The sequence below is a fragment of the Chlorocebus sabaeus genome, chromosome 21 (assembly GCF_047675955.1).
Source record: "Chlorocebus sabaeus isolate Y175 chromosome 21, mChlSab1.0.hap1, whole genome shotgun sequence".
In the NCBI taxonomy this organism is placed as follows: domain Eukaryota; kingdom Metazoa; phylum Chordata; class Mammalia; order Primates; family Cercopithecidae; genus Chlorocebus; species Chlorocebus sabaeus.
In genome coordinates this window covers 100,946,305-100,960,089 of record NC_132924.1, presented here as the reverse complement: position 1 = coordinate 100,960,089, position 13,785 = coordinate 100,946,305, and the positions used below count along the sequence as shown (strand labels likewise).

The 13,785-nt window shown below is 40.8% G+C and overlaps 1 protein-coding gene across 1 annotated transcript in view; it reads right to left on the bottom strand.

Annotated features, from left to right (window-relative positions):
* The window catches only part of SND1 (staphylococcal nuclease and tudor domain containing 1), a 440,492-nt gene that overhangs the window by 269,842 nt on the left and 156,865 nt on the right, over positions 1-13,785 (bottom strand). The window lies entirely within an intron of this gene.

Below are 13,785 nucleotides of genomic sequence, written 5' to 3'. Positions count from 1 at the left end.
TCAAGAAGTCAATCATTCTGATGGCATTGGATTCCTAAAGCCATTATTTCAAAATGTAGTGAACTGACAAATGACAGAAGGAAACCACCACCAGCCCTCAAATGAGAGAAAACAATTAGGAACCACACATCCTAGAAAAGGAGGAAACAATTCCTTTCCCCAATAACTAACCAAATTGTAACCCCAACCTAACCACTTAAACATTTCAGATAAAAAGATCTGCTTTGACCCTAACCTGGTAGCATGAGCAGAGGTGAAGAAAGAATGAATTCAATCTCCTAGCTTGTGGGGGTTGGGAGAAGGTGGGCATAATGGGTGATTAAATTAAAGTCACTGCACAGAAATAGTAGAGATTTATATTATAGCATTCTCAGCAGACAGGCCTTTAACAATCAGTGTTCACAGTAAGTTCAAAGAATCACCCAGTGGCCACAGGACTCAGGGGTTTGTGTGTGACACATAGCCATCACGTCAGTATTCATAAAATTAACTGATATTTAAAATAAAACAATCTTTGATAACAAAAAGATCAAACTTTTGGAACCCTAAAAGTAGTCCAATCAATGCAAAACAGGACAACAAATCTTCAAACTGGGCTTTATGAACTGATTTTCAGAGGTGGTCTGCTGGTTCCTTCTGTTTTTAGAGAGGGGTTAACTAAGGGCCAACATAAAAAAGGGTGTGAGGTGACCAAAGACTAGATGCACTTCAGGCCAGGACTCCAGGCTCCTGAATTTTTCTACCTCCAGCCCATCCTACAAGGTGGGGCCACCTGCCTCTTTATGGTGGTCCTCCTCAGAGTCAATACCAGGAAAACTACATATTTAAAAGTAAATGTTGTTAAGTCAGAATCTGATTAGAAATACCAGGAAAACAAACTGAGTCTTTCTGGATACTTTAGTAAGATCATCTTTTTAGAGAGTAGAAAAAAGGTAACCTTTGGATTTTCCAAATTAAGAAAATGAGGAACAGTGAAAGAAATGAATTCATCCCAAGTGTAAGAATGTGATGACACACAATCTTCAACTGCATATCTTCCTGACTCTGAGGTCACAGAAATGTCTCATCTCTCCATTTTTATGTAGCCTGACAAATTTTGGACAAGGCTGCAGGTCTGCATTTGAGGTGCTAGCTTCTATAGTTCCACCCTGAAGAAATAAAAAAGTTCCTTCCATTCTGTCCTGCTCAAATTTACTCCTAATGTGACTGCTTACATTCTCTCCCTACACTATTACAAACCCAAGGAATTATAGGGGTCAAACATGATGTCCGTTTTATAAATGAAGAAATGGAGGTGTCAGGAACGCAGAGACCATCAAATTATGGTTTTCTCACTCAAATGTTGAGATTCAATCAGAAAGCTAAAAAAGCCTCCCCAGCTCTCTAGCTGCACGTGACACCATCTCACCAAAACATGGTCACCTAAACTTCTAATCAAAGACTAGGTCACCTCTGTGACTTTCTTCCTTCCTTTCTTCCATTCTTTACTTTTCCTTTCCTTGCTTTTCTTTTGGTGTCTTTTTAAAATAAATGGGGGTTAAAGGTTTGGAGGTAGTGGAAACCGAGCCTGGGGTAGGAAACTCTGCTGTTTCACTGCCCACCCTGTGCATCAAACTCTTCTAGGACAGGCTCTGAGGAGCTGGGCTCAGCAGCAATCTGCCAGGCACAAAGGTACATCATACAATGCAGACACAGCAGAGTGGAGCAAGGTACCGATGTACTGACTTCCAACTCATTTGCACTATTACTGGGGAATAGGAACATTAAGAATCCCAGGGGCTGAGGGGGAGATGGGAACAGCAGGGTTCAGTCAAGGTCCATCAACCTTATGTTACTTAGAACTTTAAAATAATAATAGAGAATTCAAGCCAAAAAATATTAGTTTACTGCCTATTAGTTGAGTAAGTCCTTCTGTGATTTTTAAGGAGAACAGGATACAAATGATGCACATTTTCAATAATGAAAAAGACACAGAAAAGCCCCAAATCAGACCTACAGTATTAAGGAGTGACTGCTCAGCTTCCCTCATGAAGACTTCACACTAGGCAACAAGCATGCTGCCAATCAGACGGAGCGATAATCCAACAATTTCAATTCGTACATAGCAAAACATAAGAAAACATATTTATCCACCTATTTTTAAGGTCTTGGTTTGTATTTCAATCAGACAGTACTTACACCTAAAGTCTCCCCGAATTAGGGCTCTAAGTCAATATTATTATATAATAGTATGAAGAAATTTAAAAAGCAGGTGACATGGAAACCATTTCCCCAGCTCAGAGCTATATGACAAGCCTTCTCCATCCCTTCTCCACATCCAAATCTTCCATATGACAAAGCAGAGGACAAATCCCACCCCTTCTGTAAAGATCTATTGAGGACCTCAATCTCATTCTCAACGTTGAGCACAGTCTTAGGAACTGTGAGCTGATGAAAAGACAAGACAGGCTCTTTGTACTATAGGGGTGGGGAGGTAGGTCAGACCTGGGAACTACTACAACAGAAAGGGTCACAAAAACATTATTGGAGGACAAAGAACATCAGACTTTACATGGGGAGCCAGGAATACAAAATAGAGGTAAGATTCCAGACCAAAAAAAAAAAAAAAATGTATGAAGGAAAGAAGTTGTGAAATGGGTTGGCATGTCCCCATGGAATGGTGAGAAGTTCTTTGTGACATATGTGGACAGCAATGCCGGAAGTCAGACTGGAAATGGAAGCAAGATGCTCACTTGAAGTTACAATATTTTATATACAGCTGCTTTTCCTTTGCTTTTTATTATGTAATCATTTAGGGAGTCAGATTGTTTTCTGCAGGCAAATGGGTATCAGCAGAGTTGGTGACATGGTCAGGCCTACGCATTTTGAAAGCAATTGTGACAGTAATCTGCAAGATGGCATAGACAGAAGAAACAGGGCAAGTAGTTAAGGTGAAATTCCAATAATTAAAATGAGAGATAAGGAAGACACAGACTAAGAGATTCACCAAAAACAAACAAACAAACAAAACACCAAACAAAAAAAAAAAAACATGAAAAAGAGGGGTAATGATGAATTTGGTTATGGAAAAGATCGGGTTAGGGGCTGGGTGACTACTGGTTTTAACGTCTGGCACAATGGATGGGAGATGACATTTAGAAAGATCAATAGCAAAGCCAAGGCAGTTTGTGGGCAGGAGAAAAAAATCATATGGAAACTCTGAACTATATTTTGGACATGACAGATGTCAACTACCCACTGGACCCTGCAGTTGGGTATCCACTAGTCAGTAGCTGGAAGCAGAAATCTACAAGCAGAGAAAGAAATTAGGAGGGGAAATATTCCTAAGAGTCAGGATTATGACTGGAAGCTGGGGCCATTAAATACATATGGTCACCCAGCAAGTGAGACCTCTCCTATCTGTGAAAGATAACCACAATCAGTAAACTTCGCATTAATATTTATCAAATACCACCAAGTGATACATTTCTGTTATCTTACCAGTTATTCAAATCCGTTCTTATTCAACTTCTCATATGACGGATGTCATCTTACTCCAGTTAGACTGTAAGCAACTTGCAACAGAGATGATATTTTATTCATCTTTACTGCACCTCTACAAAGGTACCCAACAACTATGTGTCTTTTCTAAAATATTAGTACTATAAAAATAGGCTCTATCCCCAGTGCCTAGAACAAAGCTTGGCACAGAGTAGTTTTCCAAAAAATATTTCCTGAATGAATAACAGAAATGAATTGGCTAGGCAGAGTGGCTCATGTCTGTAATCCCAGCACTTTCGGAAGCCGAAGCAGACAGATCACCTGAGATCGGGAGTTCGAGACCAACTTGGCCAACATGATGAAACCCTATCTCTACTAAAAATACAAAAATTAGCTGGGCTTGGTGGTACATGCCTGTAGCCCAACTACTCAGAAGGCTGGGGCATGAGAATCGCTTGAACCCAGGAGGCAGAGGTTGCAGTGAGCCAAGATCATATCACTGCACTCCAGCCTGGGTGACAGAGTGAGACACTGTCACAAAAAAGAAAAAAAAAAAAAGAATTTGAGAAATGAATTGGTATTACTAGGCTACTCGTTAACATATTAAGGCCTTCTTAACATAGCAAGTGTTTACACATGACCCAAGCTGCTTCAGGGACTGAATCCCAAAGAAAATAAACACACCAACTATTGACCTTAGTTTTCAGAGACTACTTGCTGTTCAGCCCAGCCCACTTGTTGAAGCCAGAAGAGGTGAGAAGGGAAAGCTGCAGAAAAAAATACCTTATCCAAAAAGGCCAGATTAAGGAGAAAACCTGGGATTCCTATAGTTACTGAAGAAAATTCCCGCACAGTGCCACATAATGCTCTATGTAAAAGAGACAGTGTTCCAGAAGACAGTCTTGTGCTAATTATTCCTAATGTTCTATTCATCAACCTTGAATGGGATGAGCACGGCTCATCAAGAGCTACTGCCAGGAATGATTTCTCCCAGGGTGTATCATATTTCAAAATGCTGCTAATTACTAAGTAGAAGTGATGGAGGTCCTGTGACTAGGATGGCCATGAGACAGGGCAGCCTTCTTAAGTGGACATCAGTGTTCATGCTTCAAGGAAAGCAAACAGGACACGGTTTGGAGGTAAGCCTACGGACAACACTGGAAATTTGCTTGGGTGTATCAATTCCTCCACACCAACTGTCAGCTGGTCTGCAGGAGGGAAGGCATTACCACCCAGGAGGAGTACTGACAGAAAGAATAAACATAAATAAAGGAAGCAAGACAAAATAGGCAGGAAATCGGAGACGAAAGAATGCTGACATTATCAAACCCTGTCTCACAGATTACTTGGCAAAGAAACTAACTACTGAAGTAGAAATCCAGAAACAAGAGGTTCAGCCAAGAGTCAGGTGACCAGATACAAGAAGCTAAATTGCTTTCCCAGGGCTGCCATAACAAAGTACTGCAAACTACCCCCTCAAAGTTCTGAAAGCTCTAAGTTGAAAATCAAGGTGTAGGCAGGGTCATTATACCTCTAAAGGCCCCAGGGAGGTATCCTTCCTTGCCTCTTCCTAGCTGGTGCATCCTGGCAATTGGCAGCATTTCCTGGCTTGTAGCTAAAACCACTCCAATTTCTACCTTCATTGTCACATGATCTCTTTCTCTCTGTGCCCAATACTAGTCCTCCTCCTCCTCCTCCTCCTTCTCTCCATCCCCCCTCCTCCTTCTCTGTCTTCTTCTAGAGTTGGGGTCTCACTCTATTGCGTAGACTAAAGTGCAGTAGCATGATCATGGTTCACTGAGGCCTCCAACTCCTAGGCTCAAGCAATCCTTCCATTTCAGCCTTCTGAGTAGCTGGGACTACAGGTGCAGTCCACCACGTCTGGCTATAGATCCTCTTCTTATTAGGAGACCGGCCATTGAATTTAGGGTCCATCATAATCCAGTATCACTTCATTTTAACTTAATTAATTACATCTGCAAAGACCTTATTTCCAAATAAGGTCACATTCTAAGGTTCGAGATGGATGGGTATTCTGGGGAGATGCTGTGCAACTCACTACACATATCATCATGAAAACATCAGGAAGGATGAAGGACTGTCCAAGCTAGCAATACTCATGGAATAGAACTGTCACACTTTAGGGATACCTAAAGCTTTGCCAGAAGAAGATAACTGCTCAGGTAAAAGTAAAAAAAAGGCAATTCTAGGTATCAATAAAAATAATTTATTTCACATAATAGCAGAAAGTATCACTCAGATTTTAAATACATTAAAACAAGGGGCTCATTTTTTAACTTACAACCACATGACCTCAATTATGAAGATGTAGCCTTTAAAATATCAGTTCTACCACCCAACTATAAAAAGGTGACAAATTTCAACCTTAGAACTAACAGACACTTGTGCATCCTACCTTCTCACACATAAACAAATTGTTCATACCCTTGGGAAAGAAATATTCAAGCAAACTAAACAATTAGCCCAACTTTACACAGTGTAACAAAAAGAGATGCCACATACATAGAAACTCTGGAATGCTGGTGCTTTCCAATTGGACTCTTTCTGAATGATATGGGTTATTTTGCAGATACACAAGCAAACTTATTTCTCATTAGAAAATTTATATCAAGGATCCCTATATAGATCCTTATAAGTGGACAAAACTGCTCGTATGCTGGAGAAGAAAATGCTGAAAAAAGACAGCAATAGTCAGGTTTCCTTTCCAAATGAGCACATCTGCATCCAGCCTCACTTTACACTTGTCTACAATATAAGATATTCTGCACAGTATCATCAAGCCCAAGCTCAGAAGAATCTATTCTCTGTAAACCAGGAGGTATAGGAAGTTGGAAGATTTGCAATTCAGCACATTTTATAGGGTTTTTTGGCACATAAGGGTTATTTTTAAAGTGGGAAAAAAAGCCTGTCCTCTCCCTACCCCCAAACACAGCTGAGCTGATTCAGCACAAATCTCCCCTAAAATAAAATCTTGGTTTGCAGAGAGTAAGCATGGAAAGTTCCAGCCCCAAGGACGACATTTCAGAAACCTAGCTGAAAAGATCAGGAGTGGGTGGCTTAAGACAAGCCGACCACAAATCATGTTATAAATATAGGAACATTCACCAGAAAACTATGAGCAACTTGGGAGTCCAAGTAAGAAAGTCTTTAATAATAAACAAATTAATACAAGAGTATTACCCAGAGATATGAGAATCTCGAGGATTCTGGTAGCTAATAAATCATGTCCCTCAGGTGAGCATACAGAATAAATTTCCAGGAATGCAGTTGAAACCTCTAGTTTCTTCATTTAACTTAGAGATGCTTTTTGAAGAGGATATTACAATATATATCATACAAATAACACACTTCAAGGCTGAGCACAGTGGCTCATGCCTGTAATCCCAGCACTTTGGGAGGCCAAGGCAGGTGGATCACCTGAGGTCAGGAGTTCAGGACCTGCCTGGCCAACGTGGTGAAACCCCATCTCTACTAAAAATACAAAAAATTAGCCAGGCGTGGTAGCAGGCGCCTATAATCCCAGCTACTTGGGAGGCTAAGGCAGGTGAATCGCTTGAACCTGGGAGGCGGAAGTTGCAGTGAGCCAAGATCCTGCCATTGCTTGCACTCCAGCCTGGGCTACAAGAGCAAAACTCTGTCTCAAGAAACAACAACAACAAAAAATAACACACTTCACCAAAGAACTGTATGCTCAGCTCAACACCCTGATGGTCCTCAAAGCACAGGGGTACTTTTCAGAATCTGCAGGAAAAACAACAACAACAAAAGACAACCAAACACTCATTATTGAAAAGACCATTTAGGTGGCAGCAGGAAGAAAGCTACCTTGCTGAGCTTCCAGAAACAGGCAACTCCGGTCATTTCTGTTAATCAACCTTCTCTAGACAAGAGAGCTCAAAAATCAAGGGGTAAAAGATTAGGATCCTTCCCAAAACCCACAGGGTAAAGGGCATCTAAAATGAACATGGTCTCCAATGCATGTTACACATTACTACCACTTCCAAGCAGGAGAACTCTTCCTAGAAAAATGCATAGTCGGAAATTACAAGTCATTCAAAACAGCTCTCAATTTGGCAAATATCTTCAGTCATTTGTTCAAAAAATTTACAACCACATTGAACAGCTGGCACTGAGGAGGCAAGGACAAGCAACCTTGTATAAACCTGTCAATTTAAATCACAATGCATTCACAACCTTAGGGCCTGCTTTGATCATTAATGTAAAGGACTTTCCATAGCATGAATGAATCAAATTAATATGAGGTGAAAAATGTGGAGATGACAAAAGAAATGTTTATAAAATCCAAACTTAAATAGAGGTAATTAGGAACAAGAATCCCCAGACTACCAGCTTTTTGTACTTAACACAGCTGATTAGGTAACACACTGCAACAGACAGAACATACAAGTGTTTTTAAGGAAAAGGACAACCCTGATAAATAGCCAGGGAGAAGGGTGGAACCCTCCTCAGGAAAGCTCTGTGCCCTTGAAGAGCTCTCACTAGCACAGTGAAAAACTGCTCCTGCTAAGGAATGTTACTCCCGGTACCTTTGGAGATCTATTCTCGTATGGTGGAACAAGCACCTACAGTGCCCCTCAACTTCTCCATGACCCTGTGCCAAGATAAAGCAACACCTGTCCTTCCTTTCTCCCTGATGCTCCCAGAAGCTGCACTTATGCCAAGGGAACGAAGAGAAAGAGAAATCAAGCTTCAAAATTGGCTTAGCAATGTTATCGAGGACTTCACATTGCTGTATATCCTAGGCGAAGAACATGCAATCTGACACTGCTTTTCTCTGAAGAACGACTTGATGAAACACAGCTTCACAGGGACATCTCAAAGACTAATGAGATAACGTCTAGAGGGCTAAAGGCACTCTGAAGGCCGATATATAGTGCCATTACCACCTCCTGATAGCTACAGACTACCTGAAGAATCTACTTTCTTGCAGCATGTAAAGTATGTATTACATACAGGAACAGACATAATTCCAAAAATACCACGACCCTGTCTACATCTGAGTCAGTATACACAATAGAGAAATAAACATTTCCAAAAGTCTTTAATTCAGCATAGCAACTAAAAGCATTGGCATCTGAGTAAAGTCTTTTCTGTGGGTTCCAGTTTCTTTACCTGTAAAGACCAGAACAGCATGTAGATCTTGCAGGGTGGAGGCGAAAATTAAGAGTGAAAACAAAGCTCTTAGAGTTCAGTGCTTACTACGAAGAGGGAACCCAATAAACAGCAGTCCTAACCCTTGAAGATATAATCGGCATTCTATCAAATGCTTTACCAAAAAAAAGTCTGTCTACTTCACAGAAGAAATTTCAACAGCATGAAAATCATAAAATGGTAGCCACCAAATTACAAATGAGCCACATCTCTAAAACTCTGCTTAGACATTTAGAATATTTTATTTTATTCCATAGAAACAAGGCTATAAACAGTAGTTGGGTTGCCAACCTAGCTCACAGAAGCACATTTACCCAGAATAGAGATAATATCATTACATATATTAACCATTTCCAGATTGATTTTGGATTACTGATATGAGGAGGCAGTCTAACACCCTGATTCTGGTGGCAAAACCAGTAGGAAGGTCACATAGGAGTCCAGGCTAGATGAGATATAAGCAAGGTAGGATCAGTGCACTGGAAAGGAGGCATCATTCAGATATATATCCAGCAGAACTGGGTGAGGGACTGGAATAAGAGGGTGTCAAAGATGTCTGACAGCAATAGGTAACGGGGTAACTCCCATAACACTGGAGGAGAGCCAGTTGTCTGATAGAAGATCAAGAGATTAGTCTTGGGAATTCTGGATTTTTAAGTCTAGTACACATGGAGATCATTTCCAATCTGGTACACATGGAGATCATGTACATCTAAAAGTACATACCTCAAGAAAGACAGATTTTGAAAAGAAAACAACAATCTAAGGCAATCTGGATTTGAAATAACTCACTAAATGATTTATAGCCCCATAACTTCCCAAATGTCTGCACTGATCAAGAAAAGTGCCCAATTTTAAGTGCCAAAATGAGCTGGGTTAGTTCATATAACAAATTTCAATGGCATGAAAACTACACAAAGACCACTGCTAGTTTACAAATGAGGCTCATCCCCAATATTTGCTCATTCAAAATAAATAGTAAAAGAGACATTAAAGGAATAGGCATATATTTTCAGGATAGTCTCTGATGATAGGACAGTTTACAATGAGCGTCTACTGTCAGCACTGAAGCTTCAATGCACGCTGGCTTCTTGCAATTCCATCTTTTCCATCATTTTTGAAACTCCAGTTGTCCAAACAAATTCCAAGTTTAAATACAATGATTCGCATGGTGATAGAAATTCTGCAATTAAGGGACAGGAGCTATAGAAATGACTCATATGTCAAAAACTGTATCACATGGATAAACCATATTGAGTCTCAACTTAGATATTTTACAAGATAGCTGGAGAGAAATCCCAATGAAGATCTCAGTTACTACCTTATTCTCCTGAAAGCAAAACGACTAGGGCAATGCAAACTGATCTCCAAGCATTAAGGAAAAAAAAACTTATAAACACAGAAAAAGATTGCCCCTGTTATCAGAAGAGGACCACAGCCTAAGGATACCAGTCTCATCATCTTATTCACACAGTGAGAAAATCATTCTGGAGAACCGGAAAACATGTTAAAGTTATTACAAATTCCATTTCATGATGAGCCCGTGAAGAAATTAACACAAAACTCTTTGCTGTGAATATTCCTTAGTCAAGATTTTAGTGAAAGAGGGCAGATGGTAAACAGGAGATGGGAAGGGAGTTCTACTAGGCAGTATGGCAACTGAGGGAGTTTCCAAAACGCTTCAAGGATACACACGTATTCTTCTACCACTCTCTCAATTAGAAACACACAGACACACACCCTTTAGCACCAGCACATACTCATCTTCTGAAAGCGAAAGCCCTCATGCACATCTAATTAAATAACACTGGAATTCATGCAATGGGTTGAAAAGGCAATAAAGTCAGCAGAACCAACAAAGAAAGGGAAAAACACTCCTCATGATGTCAGATTAGTTGCACACTGATGCACTTCTCATAATCTCAGAACCAGGAATATATCATAACTGAAAAAGTAGTGCTATGATAGATTCTATATAAAAACACTATTAAGCAAAATCAAACCATATACTTTACTGGCATCTGGACAAACATGAAATACTACTATCTTCCTAGATTCTCATAACTCAACTTCATGAGAGAAGGCAGGCAAGTAATGGCCCCAGTTCACAAATTACAAAACAAAGCCTGCAAGAGAAGTATAGGTAATTTAATTAAAGGCATTAATCCAGAATTAAATCTAGGAAGTGAATCCATTTCCAAAAACTAGGAAGGAGGTCATCAAAGCCAACAAAACACCTTAGCAGTTTACCTTCAATCTTATTTCTCTGCATTCTAGCAACTCCTCAAAATTATCATATTATCGACTCCCTGAGAAGGTCAAATAATAGTCTAGGCAGAGAAGATGATTTTACCTCCACTATCTTTCTTAAGCTGTGACAGGCTGCCCTAATCAGCTTTCATGCACACAGGCACATAGACACACATGCTCCCTCGTGGTGCCTCTTAATCACCACGTGCCATGCTGAACAGCTGCAGAGGTCTGAAGGGAATTGGCAGAAATGTGCAATGATGTGCTAGCCACTCCCCTGAGGCATCAACTGCCCTGCCTGCTCCCAGAGGCCAGAGCACATGGGTGTTCACTGTGGCAAGTGATAGGCCCAGAAGACAGGCAAGTGGTTTCAGGTGGTGAGTGAGGAAAAGCAGTTTGCATCAGGAATGTTCCAGCCCAGCAGAACTGAGTTGCATCCCACTCACTACTCAGGGATACAATATTCATCATTTATACAATGTCACTCTGGGGAACAAAACTTGAGCTCAGCACAAATAGAATACAATCAACTCTGCTGCACAGGAACCAATAAAGGAGGCTTCTCTCACCAAGAGGGAACCTAATTGATTAAGAATTGACTCCATATCTGACACTGGAGGTCAGTCCTTTTATCCTGTGACAGAACACTTTACAATGGCCTGACATACAGTCCTTGAGAGCAGAGTCTGGGTCTAACCTTCCGAGACCATTCAGCAGCTACTGCAATAAGCTATGATCTATGGTCCCAGGGATGAAACAGAATCAGGGTTAGGGCAATATTCAAAGAAACCAGGTGAATGCCATAATACATGCCACACAACTGGCTGCACACAAATCAGATATGTGCTGCCACTCCTTTCAATGTGATTTCAGATAAATTTCAATAGAAACCCAAACTTGTGAAGAAATTCCTTGGCTATCTACAAGCAACTGTTTATGAGCCAATAAATGAGTGAAATGATATCAACTTGGTGGAATAGAGATGTTAGACATTTGATCAGAAAACAGGAGATCTAGAAATTGAAAGAAGCTTAAAGCCATCATTCGCACTCCACTTCACGAATGAATACAGCATGCTGTCAAGTTTTGTACAATGACAAACGAGCCTATTCTCTGAAGAAACCTGAGTAGATTTAATACTCATTTCAAGAATCCAGTTTGGCTTCTCTTCCTCAAAATTAGCAATTTTACCTTATGTCCAACTTCAAAATCTCTTACTATAATTATCATCCTAGTGACTATGATATACAATAAAAATGGCTGTACTTATACTTAAGATACACCATTTTGGTATTAGTACAAAAGTCAGAGCCTTATTAAACCTGTCACAAGGCCAGGTACGGTGGCCCATGCCTGTAATCCCAGCACTTTGGGAGGCCAAGGTGGGTGGAACACGAGGTTAGGAGTTCGAGACCAGCCTGGCCAACATAGGGAAACCCCATCTCTACTAAAACTACAAAAATTAGCCAGCCATGGTAGCATGCGCCTGTAGTCCCAGCTGTGGGGAAAAGGAAGAGAGATCAGCCTGTTACTGTGTCTATATAGAAAGAAGTAGACATAAGAGACTCCATTTTGTTCTGTATTTGAGATGCTGTAAATCTGTGACCCTACCCCCGACCTTGTCCTTGCAAGAGACATGTGCTGTGGTGACTCAAGGTTGAATGGATTTTGGGCTGTGCAGGATGTGTCTTTGTTAAACAAGTGCCTGAAGGCAGCTTGCTGGTTAAAAGTCATCACCATTCTCTTAATTTCAACTACCCAGGGACACGTACATGGCCAAAGGTCACAGGGACCTCTGCCTAGGAAAGCTAGGTGTTGTCTAAGGTTTCTCCCCATGTGATAGACTGAAACAATGCTACTAAAAGGTTTATGGAGATGTTTGCAATATGCATCTCAAGGCACAACATTTTCCTTTAAACTTATTCATGTCACAGAGATTTTTGTTCATATGTCTTACTGTCGATTTCCTCTTTTTCTTTTATCCTATTGTCCTGCCACTCCCCTGTCTTTAAGATGGTAGAGATAATTATCAATAAATACTAAGGGAACTCATAAGCTGAGCGCCGGTCCCCTGGGCCCCCGCTTTTCTTTCTCTATACTTTGTCTCTGTGTCTTATTTCTTTTCTCAAGTCTCTCGTTCCGCCTTACGAGAAACACCCACAGGTGTGGAGGGGCAGGCCACCCCTTCACCAGCTACTTGCAAGGCTGAGGCAGGAGAATTCCTTGAATTCGGGAGGCAGAGGTTGTGGTGAGCCGAGATCGCGCCACGGCACTCCAGCCTGGGCAACAGAGCAAGACTCCGTCTCAAGAAAACAAAAACAAAAACAAAACCTATCACAGGATCGGTGGTTCAGGTAAGGAATGCTAACACGGCTTTAGTGTGTTATGGTCAGATTAAAAAAAAATGGTTTTGCCTTTCTGAAGATACAATAAAAACTCACCCAAAATATATTTTTCCTAAAATCCAAACTGAAACTAAGTGAGGAAAAGATGAATCACAGTACCTCCCTGAATAGCATTCTTTCAATTACTATCATAGGAACCATCCCATTCATGTTCTTTGTTGATCCAGGACATAAGAAACAACCCAGGACTCTTAGGGTTGGGACATGAGGAAAAATGAGGGGATGCTCAAAGGCTCACTATCAGATTCCCAGAATGCAAATTCTGTGGCCAGTCACAGAATATTATGCTCTAACAAAGAACACAAAGAAATGAAATCTATGGCCTCTGAATTGTTACATTAGAAATACAAAGTCAACACGCGGCCGGGCATGATGGCTCGTGCCTGTAATCTCAGCACTTTGGAAGGCAGAGGTGGATGGATCACCTTAGGTCAGGAGTTCGAGATCAGCCTGGCCA